At 44.9% G+C, this 19,664-nt stretch overlaps 1 pseudogene across 1 annotated transcript in view; it reads right to left on the reverse strand.

Moving 5' to 3' along the window:
* Positions 1-228: 228 nt before the first annotated feature.
* LOC145805928 (putative U3 small nucleolar RNA-associated protein 7) overlaps positions 229-19,664 on the reverse strand; it is a 42,003-nt pseudogene continuing 22,567 nt past the window's right edge. The window contains exons 6-7 of the transcript XR_014348237.1: positions 6,771-6,819; positions 229-1,406 (exon numbers count right to left, since the gene is read on the reverse strand). The product of XR_014348237.1 is annotated as a putative U3 small nucleolar RNA-associated protein 7 (transcript). The remainder of the gene's footprint in view (positions 1,407-6,770; positions 6,820-19,664) is intronic.

Here is a 19,664-nt window from a genome sequence, read left to right on the forward strand (position 1 = left end):
GACTATATAATAATTCCTACTCCTTTTAGAGGTTCATTTTGAGGGCAAGGAGATGAACTTTCCCTGCCTATAGCTGTTAAAAAATTTCTTGTATGAAGTTCTTAACCGTACTTAAACCGGAAAAGAAAAAAAAAAAATGTTGTTAAAAGAAAGTGAAAAAACAAAATTGACAACACCCTTTCGCAATGGCCGCCATCTTTGCTTTGTTTTCTTTTCTTTGTTTTTCTTCAGATCTCCGTGACGTGCAACGGGTTGCGGGGGAGGACTAGCAAAGAAGAAAAAGGCAGTTAAAAAAATCCTTCAACGGATTGAAGCATCTCAGACTAAGTTAGATAAGTCTCCTCTCCAAGACTTCTGTTCCATGATCTAACACAATCATGAAGTAGCTTTCTTGCGAGCAAACCGCTGCAAAGATTTTGGTAGTTCATTTTCCTCACCGATCTTCTGCTTTTTCTTTTTAGATGATTCTTCTTCCTCCATTTGTTGTTCCAAGAAAGGCTTCTTGGCTCTCTTGATTCCTTCCTGCCTCTTCTTTGCTTTCTTACTCGGTTTGTTCCTGCCTTTGGTTTTATTCTTCTGGGTAACGCTCTTGGCAGCTTCAATGGCCGCTTCCATCTCTGCTTCTCTCTCCTACTTGCTTGGTTTCTCTCTCTTCCTTGTTGGTTTCACTGTACCAATCTTTGTGGGGTCTAGCAAAATTGTCTCTGCCGGGAGCTTGTCAAGAAGAGAGCGCACTTCTTTCTCTCTCCGCTGTTTAGATGTTTCAAACGGATTCGCCACCCAAGAATCGAAGTTGGGCTCTCCAGATCCAGGAATAAGAATCGATGGCCAACCCATAGAGTGCCCTATGCCCAAAACATCTTCGTATGGTCTGAACAACACTTTATTTACTTGGTAACCTTTTGCCATGGAATGACCCATATAACGGCTATAATTTTGAGATCCAGAGAAATCTCCCAAAATCTGTACAAAAGAGCCGGTGGCAGTAGCAAGCAAACCTTTCTGACTGAAATCCAATGTCTTGGCATGGCCAGGTAAAGTTTGAAGAACCTCAAACTTCCTCAAATCCCAAAGCTTTATTTTCCTATCCATACCAGTCGTTGCCATGAGATGGCCGTTAGAGTGAAAGGCTAAAGCTGAAACAGGCCCGTGATTAGCCAGCATCTTGACAAGGGGAGTGGGACTTGTAGGCTTCCACATGGTTACTGTACCATTCAAATGGCCCAAAGCAACAACACTGTTGAAGGGATTCACCTGCATCACATCACAACGGCCTGACGAGTCCGGTAATTACCTACCATCTCACCAATAGTAACATCTTGATAGTGGAGCTGCCCAAATTTGTTTATGGAAGCCAAGAGGAAATGGTTCTTCAGAAATTCGAGTTTTAATACTGCACCATGCTCCTAAAGGACACAATGGTAAAGAAGAAAAAAAGTTGAGGTCCACTATGCATTTTCAAAAATCTCAATTAGGTACAAAGCATTCAGGAAAAAAAAGTAATCAGAGGCAGCCCAATTGCCCCAATCAGATTGACGCGTACATGAAACCAAATGCTTCCAATTAAATTTCTGTTAACTATACCATATTAACACAGGCATTCCACCTAGATTACGAGTATGGTTTGTCGTTGAGGTACTTGCGGCCTGTATATGCACTAACATGGACAGGTAATACAAAGGAGCACTATATGAGCCCATCAACTTAAAATGTTTTATTACCAGCGCAAAGATTGCAAAGTGGTCTGTGATAACCAATTTATTGTATGGTAAGATTAGACCTCAACTTCCCACTAAAGCTTATAGACCAAATGAACTATGTTAATTAAAGGTGTCAAAGCAGATTCAAATTGCTTCTGATTTGGATAGCCTTCAAGTTCAATAAAGAAAAGCAAACTGCTCTGAAGTATTACCAGCTTCTACCAAATACCTTACTCTGAACCATAACATAACTTTGACAGGTTATAGCAGTATCCTTACTATTTCATAGTGGAAAATGAGGGAAAACAAAACCACTTTAGCGGTGTAGACGTCCCCGAACGCCCCAGGAGGAACGAGTCCCGTTCTGTTCATTTGGGGTTCACTACAGTTTGGACTCTCAAATTGTCATGGTTCTAAATCTGAACCAAAGAGTCCAAATCCGGCAAATCGTTTTGAGAAAACAGATTTTGAAAGAAGTGCCAAACATGGACTGCTTTGCCAGATACAGAGTCGCCACCTAAATATTTTATTTTGGGGAAATTTAGGAAACCCTGACTCGTTTGCCTAAAGTCACGTGTCCGTCATCACCAAAGTTGCCTCGGCTCGGGAACTTGGGTAAGATTGGGGAATGTCACTTCGTGAGCACCCCCGCTCGCCCGATCAAAGATCGGCCTCTACTAACCATGATATCTATTTTTGAAAACATTATGCGTTCTTATTCCGGTTATTAGCCTAGATTTACTATGTGATGCGCACAACATACAAGTATAGACTGGATCGCCTGAATTGGAACAAAACATTTCATGTTTGTTTGTTTGAAAATGGTTTGATGGTGCTACCCGTAAGTAGGCTAAGACATGGATTTGCCACCCTCAGGTGGGCTTAGAAAACATGATTTTGCCACTATCTAGTGGGCTTAAAACACACATTTGATGAATTGTTCCAATTCAAATAACCCAACCTTCACCCACAGGCATTCAGACAGTTATATCACATAAGCAATTAGCCTCATGGTAAGCATGCTATCATGGCATTCACTCACACGCATGCAAGGATGCTAAAGCGTAAAACTTACCGAGTACTCCAAGCCAAAATAGAAGCTAGGTTAGAAATCCATGCATGATCCTAACTATACAGAAATGTCTAATGCAACACATGCAAAATGCAACTAAGATAGGCTCGGCTATTCTAAACATGGCATATGAAATGCTACAACTAACATGTATTCAACTTGAAATTGAAAATACAATGCAATTAGTATGATGCGTCGAGCCCGGTGCATGCAAAACAGATGAATGGATGCAAACATGCTATCATACTGTATGCTAATTGAAACATGCCCTAATCTAACCATCATAAGCGGGTAAATAAAAGGGAGAAAGACGTGGGGTTGGAAGATATACATCACAGGCACACACACTTATTACAACATTGCCCTCGCTCGGAGGGTCCGAATAAATAATATACAGTCCCGAATGAATATTACAGTCCAAATAATTACAAAACCTTAATTAATTAACAAATTAAATTAGGAAAGCAATAAATTGGCATGCAAGCCAGGGACTGCCTCAAATCTGCTCCGGATGATGAATGATGCATGCTCGGGTTGCCTTGTGCGGAGAATCCCTCGCGATGTCCCGGTTTGCCTCTGTTTGCAATTGTTCTTGGAATGCGTGCCAAGCTCTGGAAGGCTGTCGATTTCTGATTTGCTACAACAGAGAGCAACAAAGGGACATGGCAAAGTATTTTCACATATGTATGCATGACTACTCTTCAGGGAGTGTAGTTCTCGGTCCTCGTGCCACCAATCACGCATATCGATGCATGATGGCCGAGGAGTCGAATTGCACGACTCAATATGAAATGAATGCACATATAAACACAACAAAACCTAAACTCCATCATGGATAATCCGGAGTGTCGGTGACTGGGAATTGAGACACGTTCCGTCACTCGAAGTACTAAACGTCCCTCGTTTCCCGTGTTCGGGCTAACTCCTATCCCAAGCACAATGCAATATGCATGACATGCATGAATGCAACTAATATACAACCTAGCATACACAATGCTATGAGATGGCATACACAATGCACGATGTAACAAGGCATACACAATGCTCTAACATACAACCTAGCATACGCAATGCTATAAAATGAAATGGCATACTCAATGCACAATGGACTTACACCAACATGAGTGGACCTCAGCCACACTCACATTAGTAGCCATGAGATGAAAAATGAGACACTCGAAATGCGTGCACACATGCACGCAAACCGAGGACCGATCCTAAGGCACAAATGCCACTCTAACAAAGCATGGCAAGGTATGAAACATGATATGCAAACATGCAAATTTTAGTACCAAAATATGATGCAAAACAGCCCCGAAACATGGAAATATGGCACCCGATGCATGAAATGAGACCCGAAACTCGAAATTAGGCGCATGGAATGACTTATAGCTATACAAAGCATGCATTATTTGAATATGAAGCATAAAGACAGAATCAAGGCAGTCCCAAAACATGCATATTTCCAGTTTTAAGCAAGGCCAAAAAGTGAACACAAATAGGGCTAAGTTAACATGAAAAAATGGCCCCAAAAGAGAGATAAAGAAGCAAGTAGCAGCTTCTGGCCCCAAAAAATGAATAGCCCTTCAACAAAGTTGAAGAGGGGCTCAATTTACAGTTTATGGCCGAGCCCAAAACAGTGCACAAGTAAGCTTAAAATACTATGCAAGAAATAGGCCTAAAAGAAGGTTTAAACACAAAGTGTAAAAAGGGAGCCTCAAATAGTAAAAGACCCTTGATCAAACATGAAGAGGGGGTCAAAATATGACTATTTTCAGTTCGGGCCGGAGCCCAAAAATACAAGCACAAGGGGCTAACAAAACATGCAAAAATAAGGCCAAAAGAGGGATAAAGAGGCAAGTGACAAAAGGAAGTCTCAAACAGTGAAGAGCCTTTCAACAATGTTGAAGAAGGGCTCAAAATAAGCCACTTTTCAGTTTATAACCAAGCTCAAAACAATTTACAAATGAGCCTAAAATACTATGCAAAAAGAGGCATACAAGAGAGGTAAAGAAGCAAGTGTAAAAAGGAAGCCTCAAACAGGGAGAGGCCCTTAAAAAAACATGAAAATGAGCTCAAAAAAATGCTATTCTCAGTTAGGGTCAGAGCCCAAATATGCAAGCAAGAGGAGCTAATATATTGAGCAAAAATAGGGCCAAAGAGAGGAATAGAAGACTTACCCTTGAAGACCAATGCTTCAACAACTCTTGGACCAAGTTTGGGAGCCCTTGACCTCTGGAAATGGCCTTGAAGCTACTGGAATGGAGTGTGGATTGGTTGGCTTGGAGATGGTGTAGAAATGGTGTAGGACTTGAGGGGTTTTGATGGTTGGAATATAGAGAGAGAAAGATTGAATGCAAGAGGCTTAAACCAAACCTTCTAACCCCCCAAAACATAGCTAGGGGGCCTGGATATATAGGCAAAAGAGGGGAAAAAAAGGGGGGGAATGGATTTCAAATTTTCCCCCAAACGTGCACCCCCCGGGATTCACAATCTGGGGGGAAACAAAATACATATTTGTAATGTACCAGAGGAGGGGATCATGGCCGACCGGGTATTGAAGTTGTAGGTGGCCGGCCGGCCCTCCCCATGGTCGGTCGGCCAAGGGTCAAAAGGGTCAAGCAGTATTAGTGGTCGGCCACACCATATTGGTGGCCTCCCATGTGTGCACAACACAACCATGTGGTCAAAAACTGGAGAAAGTAAACCAGAAGAGAGAAAAGTCCACTTTTAGGAGGGGTTCAAAAGGGTCACACATAATTACTGGCCGGCCATATGATATTGGTGGCCTCCTACGTGTGTACAACACAAATATGTGGTTTGGGGCAAGAAAAAGTGGCCTTAGGGTGGTCAACATTGGTTTTCAAGTGAGAAAAATGGGCGACGGAGGGCGATGGAGGAATAAAACTGGTTGTCAGAACAATTGCTGGCCTCCCACCCTTCGACGACCTTCCTAACAATGAAACAGAGGTCCCTGCCAAAAATGAGCCCAAACCGATGCAAAATGAAGGTTCGGGGGCCGAAACGCGCGGCCCGAGGCCCCGAAAACTGACTGTTAGGCACCGGAAGTGGTGTTCGACCACGAAGTTGGTTTTTCGAGCCACAGTGTCCCTCAAAAGGGAGCAAATAAGATGCATGCCAAAAATCAGAGCAACCGGAGGTGGTTAAGCGGTCCCGAACTGAGGCACACGGCCAACGGCTTCGAAAAATCAGAAACCAGACTCCAAACGGGCAAAATGGCCTGCGACCACGAAACGTATCCTATGGCCACTGAGAGATGATCTACGAGACCTCTCCCTCCCTTTGGGAAGAGAAAATTTTGAAAACAGAGCCTGGTTCGCAAACCGAGGCAAAGCACGCAAGAGCCCCGAAGTCCGGAGGCAAGGCTCGCTGCCTAAACTTTGAAACCTCAGAACGAGCACAATATGCAACATCACCAAGCGCTCAATCGGTGACGTCTGAGTCTTAAGGTAGGTCAAAAATGGGGTGTCTACAAGCGGCTTGACATCTACTTCAAGGGTATAAATCCTATCTTTGCATTAACTTTGCTTGCTCTAAACGGGAAATTAACAAAAGCTCTAGAAACTTACAAAAATATTTAGAACCACGTCAGACACTAGAACAATATCACCATCTCCAGAAAGTGGGAAGCAACCAATGAAACCAGTTCATTCATGCTTGTGGAACCACATAGACTTCTTCTGAGTACGAAGTCCACAGCAAGTATGAGATATCTAACCATAGATTGATATTAAGATAAAACTTTTTTTAAGGACCTGCAATTGTATTTTAAAATGAAGGTTTTCCTAATTATCATCTAGACAGACTATACTATATGTTCCTCGCGAAGGCATAGTTCAGACTGCCATGAAATATGGAAAGAGAAACACAAGGTGAAAAATGCACTGCAGCTAGTTTCCAGCATGCCACAAGAATCATAAAAGCCATAGCATAGTCAACAATGGTACATACAAGTAACTTCAGCCCAGAATACTGACCTTCAGACAATGAAGTTCTGTGCCTTGCCGGTTATAAATGTACAGGTACCTGTCACAGGAAACAACATTCTTTATGGCAAAGCACTGTTGACCATGCAACATACATTGCTTTTAGAGCAAAATAATCCTTGCAAAAACTTGAGTAGATGTTTGCTTATTAACATAGCTGGATTTGGCTTCTAAAATGAAAAAAGAAAAGAAAAGAGAGAAACAGATAACCCTGGATGGCTTCCTTTAGAATGTGTTTAAAGGATGAAAAGTAAAGGGGAAAGGCAATGGATATTACTTTATTTTACCATCATACAAATACATATCAACACAACAATGTTATATAAGGGGTTGGCTGATAAAAAAAGTGTTACAAGGGGTTAGAAGGTCCCTTCTTCACTTCCTTCTATTCCATCCACCTTAGGGCAAAAAGAAAACCATAGGCCCTGAGTATACTTCTCCTGTAGTTTTTTTTCCCTTGCCATTTTCCTCATATGAATTACAAATGAAAGAGTTGAAAATTACATCAAATGCAACCACAAAGATGGATCAAGAAAAATAAATAAAAAAACTACGCCTAATTAGTACACATTAATATGTGTTTGGGAGGGGAAAGATTGGATACACACCTAACATTTGGCATAGTGCACAAAGTGGTTGCCCCTTGACTTGAACCTATAACCTCAAGGTCATTAGGCCAAGGTTTTACCATTGAACCAATGGTCATCCCTATCAAGAAAAATAAATAAGCATTTTAAATTCCAACTACTCTACATGGGAGTCCAAGATTGACATATTCATTAGTTCTTCGAATGGAAAATTATAAGCAATTTTGTTGAAGAAAAAGAGGTAGAAAGAAGATGTGTGGGTTGGGAAAGCATTAGATTGGAAGGGTTTTTGTTTTTTAATCCAAGAGTAACCTGTTTGAGGTTTCACTGCCAACATTAAGAAGGATTAGCAATATAATCAGCAGTTTCATAATCCTTGGAAATGTAACAATGATAACCTTTTTCTTTTGGATGATAGAACAATGATGACTTCTAGGTGTAAATACTTTGTTTACATACAAAGTGACATCCAGCAAATTAGCAGCACAAATAATGAGAAATTCATGCATCTATAGCTTGTCATACAAACACCTGTAAATTTTCAAAGAGTCATTTCTACAAATAACATTTTTATAATCACATAATGTTTTTTGTCAAAGAGATTGGGGCCTGTAGACACTCCATTTTTGACTGACCTTAAGACTCAGACGTCACCGATTGAGTGCTTGGTAATGTTGCATATTGTGCTCGTTCTGAGGTTTCAGAGTCTCGGCTGCGAGCCTTGCCTCCGGACTTCCGGACTCTTTCATGCTTTGCCTCGGTTTGCGAACCAGGCTCTGTTTTCTTTGTTTTCTCTTCCCGAAGGGAGGGAGAGGTCTCGTAGATCATCTCTCAGTGGCCGTAGGCTATGTTTCGTGGTCGTAGGCCATTTTGCCCGTTTGGAGTCCGGTTTCCGATTTTTTGGAGCCGTTGGCCGTGTGCCTCGGTTCGGGACCGCTTAACCACCTCCGTTTGCTCCAGTTTTTGGCATGCATCTTATTTGTTCCCTTTTGAGGGACACTGTGGATTGAGAGACCAACTTCGTGGTCGAACACCACTCCTGGTGCCAAACAGTCAGTTTTCGGGGCCTCGGGCTGCACGCTTCGGCCCCCGAACCTTCATTTTGCATTGGTTTGGGTTCATTTTTGGCAGGAACATCTGTTTCATTGTTAGGAAGGTCGTAGAAGGGTGGGAGGCCAATAATTGTTCTGACAACCAGTTTTATTCCTCCATCGCCCTCCGTCGCCCGTTTTTCCCACTTGAAAGCCAATGTTGACCACCCTAAGGCCACTTTTTCTTGCCCCAAACCACATATTTGTGTTGTACACACTTGGGAGGCCACCAATATCATATGGCCGGCCATTAATTGTGTTTGACCCTTTTGAACCCCTCCAAAAAGTGGGCTTTTCTCTCTCCTGGTTTACTTTCTCCAGTTTTTGACCACATGATTGTGTTGTGCACACATGGGAGGCCCTCTTTTTGGCATGGCCGGCCATCAATCATGATTGACCCTTTTGACCCTTGGCCGGCCGGCCATGGGGAAGGCCGGCCGGCCACCTAAACCATAGCAATCCAGCCGGCCTTGATCCTCTCTCCAGGTACATTACAAATATGCCCTCTGTTTCCCCCCAGATTTTGTATCCGGGGGGCTGCACTTTTGGGGGGAAACTTGAATTCTTTCCCCCCCCCATTTTTTCCCCCTTTTCTCCCCCTCTTTTGCCTATATAACAGCAGCTCCAGCTCCCATCTGAGGGTTACAAAAATTTGCTTTGAGGCTCCCACATTGTATCTCCCTCCCTCTCTACTCCAAGCACCAAAATCCTTCAAATCCTACACCATTTTACACTACACCTCATAGCACCACTCCTCCTCACTCCATACCAGCAGCTTGGAGGCCATTTCCAGGAGCAAAGAGCACCTTTCCTTGGTTCAAGAGTTGTCAAAGATATAGGCTACAAGGGTGAGTCCCATTTTCCCTCTTTTGTGCTTTATTTTGTTCTATATCTAAGATTTACTTGCTTACATTTTTGGGCTCCGACCATAACTGAAAATAGTCATGTTTTGAGGTCTTTTTCATGTTTGATTAAGGGTCCTTCCCTGTTTAAGGGCTCCAGCTACCACTTGCTTCTTTACCCCTCTCGTATGCCTCTTTCTTGCATAGTATTTTAGGCCTATTTGTAAACTGTTTTGAGGCATGTTGTAACCTGTAAATTGGCTTATTTTGAGCCCTTATTCAACATTGTTGAAGGTCTCTTCACTGTTTGAGGCCTCCATCTGTCACTTTCCTCTTTATCCCACTTTTGGCCTTATTTTTGCATGTTTTGTTAGCCCCTTGTGCTTATATTTTTGGGCTCTGGTCCGAACTGTAAATGGCCTCATTTTAACCCCCTCTTCATGTTTTATCAAGGGTCTTTTGCTGTTTGAGGTTCCCTTTTTGCTCTTTGTGTTTAAACCTCTTTTTAGGCCTTATTTTGCATAGTATTTTAGGCTTGCATGTGCACTGTTTTGGGTTTGGTCATTAACTGTGAAATACCATATTTCAAGCCCCTCTTCAACTTTGTTGAAGGGCCCTCCTCTGTTTGAGGCCAACAACCATCACTTGCTTCTTTGTCCCCCTTTTGGCCCATTTCTTGCACAATAGTTTAGCCATACTTGTGTTTATTTTTGTGGCTTATTGTAAACTGTAAAGTGCTTCATTTTGAGCTCCTCTTCAACTTTGTTGAAGGGCTCTTGGCCATTTAGGTCCAGAAGCTGCTACTTGCTTCATTATCTCTCTTTTGGGGCCATTCTTGCATGCTAGCTTAGTCCTATTTGTGTCCATTGTTTGGCCTTGCTTAAAACTGTAAATATTCTTGTTTTGGGGCTATCTTGATTCTGTCTTCACACTTCATGTTCAAATAATGCATGTTTTGTATAGCTATAGGTCATTGCGCATGCCTAATTTTGAGTTTCGGGGTTCGTCTAATGCATCGGGTGCCATGTTTCCATGTTTCGAAATCATTTTGCATCACATTCCAGTGCTGAAATTTGCATGCTAGTATGCCATATTCCATGCCTTTCCATGTCTTGTTAGAGTGGCATTCGGTGCCTTAGGATCGGTCCTCGGTTTGCGCGCATACGTGCACGTATCTCGAGTGTCTCATTTTCATCCAATGGATACTAATGTGAGTGTGGCTGAGGTCCACTTGTGTTGGTGTAAGTCCATTATGCATTGTGTATGCCATTTCATTTCATAGCATTGCGTATGCTAGGTTGTATGTTAGCGCATTGTGTATGCCATGTTACCTCGTGCATCGTGTATGCCATTTCATAGCATTGTGCATGCTAGGTTGTATATTAGTTGCATTCATGCATGTCATGCATATTGCATCGTGCTTGGGATAGGAGTTAGCCCGAGCACGGGAAACGAGGGACGTTTCGTACTCCGAGTGACGGAACGTATCTCAATTCCTGGTCGCCGACACTCCGGATTATCCATGATGGAGTCTGGGCCCTGTTGTGTTTACATGTGCATTCATTTCATATTGAGTCGTGCAATTCGACTCCTCAGCCATCACGCATCGAGATGTGTGATTGGTGGCACGAGGATCAAGGCATGCATACATTTGTGAAAATACATTGCCATGTCCTTTTCCTGCTCTCTGTTGCAGCAAATCAAGAATCAGTAGCCTTTCAAAAACCTTGCACATCATTCCGACATCAATCGCAAACAGAGGCTAATTGGGGCATCGCAGTGGATTTCCGTGCCAAGCAACCCGAGCATGCATCATTCATCATCCGGAGCGGAGTCGAGGCAGTCCCTAGCTTGCATGCCAGTTTACAGCTTTCTTAGTTAAATTTGTAATTTAATTAGGATTTTGTAATTATTTGGACTGTAATATTTATTCAGGACTGTATATTAATTATTCGGACCCTCTGCGCGAGGGCACAACTGTAATAAGTGTGCGTGTGTGTGATGTATGTCTTCCAACCCCACGTCTTTCTCCCTTTTATTTACCCTCTTATGATGGTTAGATTAGGGCATGTTTCAATTAGCATACAGTATGATAGCATGTTTGCATTCATTCATCTGTTTTGCATGCACCGGGCTCGGCGCATCATACTAACTGCATTATATTTTCAATTCCAAGTTGAATACATGTTAGTTGTAGCATTTCATATGCCATGTTTAGAATAGCCGAGCCTGCTATAGTTGCATTTTTGCATGTGTTGCATTAGGCATTTCTGTATAGTTAGGATCATGCATGGATTTCTAATTAGCTTCTGTTTTGGCTTGGAGTACTCGGTAAGTTTTATGCTTTAGCATCCTTGCATGCGTGTGAGTGACTGCCATGAATAGCATGCTTACCATGAGGTTAATTGCTTATGTGATATAACTGCCTGAATGCCTGTGGGTGAAGGTTGGGTTATTTAAATTGGAACAATTCATCAAATGCGTGTTTTAAGCCCACTAGATAGTGGCAAAATCATGTTTTCTAAGCCCACCCGAGGGTGGCAAACCCACGTCTTAGCCTACTTGCGAGTAGCACCATCAAACCATTTTCAAACAAACAAACATGAAATGTTTTGTTCAAATTCAGGCGATCCAGTCTATACTTGTATGCAGTGTGCATCACATAGTAAATCTAGGCTAATAACCGGAATAAGAACACATAATGTTCTCAAAAATAGATATCATGGTTAGTAGAGGCCGATCTTTGATTGGGCGAGCGGGGGTGCTCACGAAGTGACCTTCCCCAATCGTACCCAAGTTCCCGAGGCAACTTTGGTGATGACGGACACGTGGCCTTAGGCAAACGAGTCAAGGTTTCTTAAATTTCTCCAAAATAAAACATTTAGGTGGCGACTCTATATCTGGCAAAGCAGTCCATGTTTGGCACTTCTTTCAAAAATCTGTTTTCTCAAAACGATTTGCCGGATTTGGACTCTTTCGTTCAGATTTAGAACCGTGACAATTTTAGAGTCCTGAGCTGTAGTGAGCCCAATATCGAACGGAACGGGGGGGACTCGTTCCCACCCGGGGGCGTTCGGGGACGTCTACAGTTTCTGGTGACTCTGCTGGGGACTTAGAGAACTTAACTCGGACTCATGATATCTGTTTTTGACTAAACTTATGTGTTTCTTTGCATTGCATGTGCATTGGTGCGCCTAGGACACCGTGTTTGCCATCTGCTATTCTTGAACGGTTTGCCGGAGGCTTGTCTTGTCAAGGCATGACCATAAGGCTGACCGGTTGTGGGCTCTGCCAGTATGGGAACACAAACCCCGATTTTACCGGGGCACCCTTTTTGACCATTCGACCTAGTGCATATTCGGATCCATAGTGACCATCCCAAACTAGGACAGGTTGCTTACCCGTTTATAGGTTGTTTGAAACCGCTGCGTGCGTAGTGAAACCCTAGCTCCTGACAAAATAGGACAGGGAAAATCCTACCCCAACATAGGGGTGTTTTGGCTCTCACTTATCTGTTATGTGCTGTAAGAGTTCATCTCTACAAGGGGGAAATGCATGTATCAGTTTATGAGTTTGGGCACCAGGCCTGCGGGCATCAGTCAGTGTTTGAGAATCAGTTATCTGCGGGTATCAGAGATTCAGTTTTGAGGACAGCGATTCGGGGATAATGATCAGTGTTTAAGGACAGTGTGTATTCAGCTTATCGACCGTGTGTTGTTATGCCCAACCGTGTGTTGTGTATTTATTTTTAGCTGTTATGCTGTCCGTTTATCTGTTTATTTATTCCCTTATTGCTTTATTTATCTTTTTACTAGGGCAGTTTTAGCACAATTGCTTCCGACCCAGTAGATATTCCCCAAGCACTTTGGACAAGAGGTCGTCGGCTCAATCGATCTGAGGATCTAATTGACGGACAGCCAGTGTTCCATTCTTTACCCTCAGTTGTCAGAAGAAGGCCAAGAAGACGCAGTGTGTCTGAGCAGAGGTCACCAGAACAGTGGTCTACCCTAGCAGTGAACAGTCGGGCTGAGGTTTTAGTTTCTGCCATAGAAATACACATACCAGTCAGTCAGCAGGATCAATAGAGTGTAGCCGGAATGGAGGAAATGATGCGTCGGCTCCAAGAGAGCATGAAACAAATGCAGGAGGATGCTGTCCGCCAAGCGGAATTCTCTAAGCAGCAGGCCACGATCATGGCTCAGCAGGCCGAGCTAATCACTAGACTGCAACAGCAAAATGCAGCATCTGCCTCACATCAAGTTCCTCCTCCACCAGGGGTCTCGTTACCTGAGCAGGCACCTACCGTCCAGAATGCCCTGCCAAACACCCGGAACACCTTGCCAAATGTCCAAAATGTCCAGGAGGACACAGACCTTCCAACGGGGCCGGCTCCGCCCCCACTTCTGCCTCAACTGTCCAAGGCACCTACGCCTATCAACCAACCAGACTCTCCCTTCGAGTTCGAAATAGACCACACAGCTTTGAAACTGAGCAAGTTCGAGAAGCTTTTGAATAAATCACAAGGAGTGAAGGCTATTCCGGATATCGAGGACGGATATACCGATGTGGCCGTGACATTGCCAGATAGATTCAAGATGCCGCAGATTAATCGTTTCGACGGATCCGGGGATCCCATGGTCCACCTCCGGTTATTCTCAGATATATTGCGGCCAATGGGCCTAACCCGACCACAAAAGCTTTCGCTGTTCGGCCGAACCCTGTCGGGTGTGGCCGCTATCTGGTACGCGAAGTTGGAAGATGAGGTGAAAAGAAGTTGGGATAAAATGGCCGAGGCCTTTGTCGCACAGTACTCGTACAATACCCAGATCGAGATTACAACTCGTGATCTCGAAGTAACGAGGCAGGAGCCCAAAGAGACTTTCTCAGATTTCGTAACTCGGTGGAGGACGAAGGCATCGATGATGACTTTGAGGCCCACTGATAAGGACCAAATCAGGATGATTGTGCGCAATCTCCAACCAAAATTGATGCAGAAGATGATTGTACTCCCCTTCCCCACCTTTTCAGATCTACATGAGATGGGGGTACAAATTGAAGACGCGATGAAGCAAGGTCTGATTGACCAGGATAGGGAGCAACCGAGGAGGACTTTCAACCGTAACAACAATGCAGGCCTGAGTGGCGCTGCAACCGTAAGAGCTTCGGAGGTCAGCATGGTCGCCACCATTCCCCCTCCCCTTCCAAGGCCCATGGCAGCCACACCCTTCTCCGGTGCATCCAGAAGTAATACCCAAACCACTAAATACCAGCCCAGAGGCCAAAGAACCTTCACTCCACTATACATGCCTTTGTCTAAGGCTCTGGGGGTCTTAATTAGAAAGGGGCATCTAAAACCCCTGGAGCCGAGGCCATTACCAAATCCACTTCCACCCTCTCACAACCCAGCCAAGTATTGTGCATATCACCAGCAGCACGGTCATGATACTGACCAATGTTTCAGGCTGCATCACGAGATTCAAGACCTTGTTGACAAAAATGTGATTCTACCTCCAGAGAGACCTAACGTCACAACCAATCCACTCCCTACGCACAACTAAACTCCACCTCCCAAAAGAGTAAATCTTATCCAGACTGGGGTCGTGTCTTACGATCCTAGCATCTATATTACTCCTACCTATCTACCTAAGCCGGAGGTGCTCCTTCCCGACTGCACTGACTCTTTGTGCATGTTGGACATCTCCACAACCCAACCAGAGCCGACGGTGGTGACCATTGAAGATGGGGCAAGGCAGACTTCAGAAAAGAATGGAATTGTTGAGTCTGGGATTGAACAGAGTTTTGCTGGGAAAGTCTATGATCCGAGTGAGTACATCTTGTCAACAAGCCAGATTGGGCTGGGTTTAGAATTGCCAGAGAAGGAAGAGCTGTGTGTGATCCGGAAGGATGGATTTGAGCAAGAGGCAAATGATTTGACGGCTGTGGAGGAGGACTTTGCCAACCTACAGTTTTTTGATGACCAAGAATCAGGGGGCGCGGCAGTCAACTGGTTTGATTATGATGAATCAGCGGAGGCCATTGAGTGGCTAGATGATCAGCCAGATGTGGTGGAAGAGTCCCAACCAGAATAGGGCCCGACAGGGGCGAGAGTATCAACTGTGGCCGGAAGGGCCGAAAATCAGAGTGCATTGCCGGAGAGTGCCGATACAAAGAATTTCGCTCAGGACAGAAGCATTGTGAATGCAGGGAAAATTGAACAACAAGCTGCACTGACGCAGGTAGAACAACAGGGTTCTGAGAGAACCGGGAAAGCCAAAATCCATGAGGGGATCAGAAGTGCTGTGGGCACAAGAACAGAGGATGCTGTGAGCATGCAGGCCGAAAGTGCTGTGAGTACAAACATACCCGAGCCAGACAGGTGCCTTTTGAATGCCAACGGGATGTGGTGGGAAGACGATGACTTATGTCTTGCCCACACAGACGAAGACTGGGGAAGCAATCAACCAGATGACACCTGGTACCTCGATGAGGTTGATCACATGACAAGAAGCGGGCGGTACTTCAAGCCCCCACACCTAGACCAACTTGAGGCATCTGGGAAGGATAAAGAAGCTGAGAAGCAGAATGAGAAACAGCTTGAAGAGGAGGTTGTACTCAAACAGTTAAAGAAAATACAAGCAGACATCTCCATCTGGGGACTGCTTATGGCGTTGCGAGTACACAGACAGGCTGTCTTATCTGCTATGGACAAGGCCAAACTCTCTATAGATACTACACCAGAACAGCTGGTTGGGCTGGTTTTTCCGGGAGGAGGTTCCCCGACACTAACCTTTTCAGATAAAGAACTGCCGCCTGAGGGCACAAATCACAACAAGCCTCTCTACATCTCAGTGGAATGTAGAGGTAAGTGGGTGCCGGTGGTTCTCATCGACACGGGATCCGCCATTAACGTGTGCTCGTCAAGGACGGCATATGCAATCGGGTTGAAGCCCGCGGACTTCGTGCCGACTACTCAAGTGATCAGAGCCTATGATAACACCAGCAGGGAGGTGATGGGGACTGTCAAGATTCAGACCCAGGTTGGTCCAGGACAACACAACATTGAATTCCATGTCTTGGACGTTTCCGCAACCTTTAACCTACTTTTGGGGCGACCGTGGTTGCACTACGTCAAGGCAGTCTCTTCCACCTTGCATCAGATGTTGAAATACCCTCACGGGAAAGGGGTAGCTATTGTTTTTGGGAATTCATCAATCCATCCGCCGCCGGAAGTGTCCACACCAGTCTTGGAAATCGAGCATGGCACTGAGGATGTGTTCTTATTAGGGTTCACTTTGGCTGAGGCTCGAGTGGTGCAAAATATTATGGCTGTGAATGAGGGGGTGTACGTCAGTGCCCAATCTGTCTACCTCATGAACAAGTTACAACACATCCCCGGGATGAGATTAGGAAGGAGCGGCCGGAAGGGCGTCGCAGCATTGGCCGAAGTGCCACACAACCCTCATACATTTGGCTTGGGTTATTTGCCCACCAAAGAGGACTGGGTAAGGAAGGGTAAGGAAATGGCCAGAAGAGCCAGAGCAAAGCAGGCTGGGAAGCCTTTCGAATTAATGCATAGGCCCATTCAGGGTACTCTAAACGGACGCTTTGTTCGGGAGGGGGAGGACTTTCCGTTTTGCGGCTTCCCAGAGCCGTGGCTAAACGCGGAGAAGAAGCGCGTGCCAGGTTTCGAGATCTTCTTCGACCTGCAACTACCCGGGAATGACGTTGCCGAAGAGCAGACAGACCCATCAGCTGAGGTTGAACAGAGTAAGAAAGTGCAGTCTGAGGACACCGAACTTGAAATGGGGGTAGCACTGGCAAGTCTACTCTCAAATCCTCCGATCGACCATAAGTGCTTGGGGGGTAAATTCTCGGTATGCGTGATCAGGGATGAAACAACTGTGGGCCTACCAACAAATATTTTGGATGCATCTATCGCACCCTCTCTCACTTGGCAGTACGAGGAAGGATTTTTGTCCAGTAGCACCGGGTCAGGTAGTGAGCCAGAATCTGATTCCACCGAATCTTGTGAGTCAGAATCAGGTTCCAGCTCGACTGAGTCTGAGTCTGGTAATCCTGGAGATGATAACCCGGATGCCACAATTATGTCCAGGTCGTCTTTTTCTTTCTCGTTTGAGTCTGTTGTAACCGAGAATTCGGACGATTTGGATGTGCTTAATGAGAATCAAGTAACTGTGGTTTCTGAGTACTTTTCTGTGCCCTTAATTTATTGCATAAACTCAGACTTTCAAAATTTTGATGAAAACGACGAGGAAGAAATTCCTCCAGTTTTGCAATGTTTAATTGAGCAGGAGCAGGAGAGATTTGTCAAACCCTTAACGGACGAAATCATTACCGTGAATATTGGTACTGAGGAGGACCCGCGGCTGGTCCAGATTGGGTCCACGTTGTCTTCGGAGGAACGCGAGCGCTTAGTCGCCTTATTAAAAGATTTCAAAGATGTTTTCGCGTGGTCCTACGAAGACATGCCTGGGATCGATCCTGAGATTGTACAGCACCGGATCTCCCTTGACCCCGAGGCCCGACCTGTCAAACAGAATCTCAGAAGGATCCGCCCGGACTGGGCTCTCAAGATCAAAGAAGAGGTCACTAAGCAAATCGATGCAGGCTTCCTGCTGGTGTCCGAATACCTGACTTGGTTGGCCAACATCGTTCTAGTGCCGAAGAAGGATGGAAGGATCCGGGTGTGCGTAGATTTCAGGGATTTAAACAGAGCTAGTCCGAAGGACGACTTTCCTTTGCCGCATATTGATGAGTTGGTGGATTTCACAGCAGGGCATGCTTTGCTCTCATTCATGGATGGCTTCTCAGGGTACAATCATATAGTAATGGCACCTGAAGATCGGAAAAAGAATGCATTCACCACCCCGTGGGGGACATACTGCTACAGAGTAATGCCGTTTGGGTTGAAGAATGCCGGAGCTACTTATCAACCGGCCGTGACCTCAATATTGCACGACATGACCCACAAAGAGGTTGAGGTGTACGTGGACGACATGATTGTCAAGTCCAAAGAAAGAGAGGGCCACTACACCGCTTTGCAAAAGTTCTTTCAAAGGATCAGAGAATTTCGGTTGCGGCTAAATCCTCAGAAGTGTACGTTCGGTGTTACAGCGGGAAAAATGCTGGGATTTCTGATTACACAAAGGGGCATCGAGGTCGACCCTTCAAAAATCAAGGCCATCTTAGAAATGCCACCACCAAGGACTGAAAAGGAGGTGCGAGGCTTTCTGGGTAAAGTGCAATTCATAAGACGGTTTATCTCAAAATTAACCTTGACTTGTGAACCACTTTTTGGTCTCCTGAAGAAAGGCAAGAAATTCCAATGGGATGGCCAATGCCAAGCTGCTTTTGAACAGATCAAGAAATATTTACAGAACCCGCCCGTGTTGTCGCCACCAGAGCCGGGGAAACCGTTGATATTATACCTTTCAGTGACTGAGACTACAATGGGCTGCATGCTCGCACAAGAATCAGAGGATAAGGTGGAGAATGCCATCTACTATCTGAGCAATAAGATGTTGGATTACGAGACCCGCTACACTCCGCTGGAGAAGGCTTGCTTAGCTTTGGTATGGGCTACCAGGAAGCTGCGGCACTACTTGTTAGCTCACTCCGTAACGTTGGTTTCACGACTGGATCCCATCAAATACCTTTTCGAGAAACCGACACTTACGGGTAAGCTAGCTTGTTGGCTGCTGTTGCTCTCCGAATTCGATCTGAAATATGTAACACACAAGTCAGTCAAGGGAAGAGCAGTGGTAGAGTTCTTAGCCGATCATCCAGTCGAATGAGGTGAAACAGTTGAATACTTATTCCCAGATGAAGCCATTTTGCATATCGACGACGAATATTGGACTATGTACTTTGACGGAGTGTCAAATCAATACGGATATGGGATAGGAGTGTTGCTGATAGCACCTGACAAGTCCCGTATCCCTCTAGCCTTCAAACTCTGGTTCAAGGTCTCGAACAACGAAGCAGAATATGAGGCATGCATTGCCGGTCTAGAAGCAGCCCTGGAACTAGGGGCAAGACGGTTGGACGTCATCGGTGACTCGAACCTTGTTGTGTCTTAAGCAAAAGGAGACTGGAAAGTCAAAGAAGAAAAGATGATGATGTATCACCAGACCTTGGACTTGTTAATTCCTAGGTTCGAGAAGCTAAACTTTGCTCATCTTCCAAGAGAGAACAACAGGTTCGCGGATTCTTTAGCAACTCTATCTTCCATGATAGACATCCCGTTCGGAGTCCGGATGCGTCCAGTCATCATTGACCATAAATTTGCGCCAGCCTATGAGTCGATTGCTGCTATAGATGAGGTTCAGGATGAAAACCTCTGGT

Source organism: Camellia sinensis, chromosome 13 (genome assembly GCF_055761805.1).
Source record: "Camellia sinensis isolate YWXY chromosome 13, ASM5576180v1, whole genome shotgun sequence".
In the NCBI taxonomy this organism is placed as follows: Eukaryota; Viridiplantae; Streptophyta; class Magnoliopsida; order Ericales; family Theaceae; genus Camellia; species Camellia sinensis.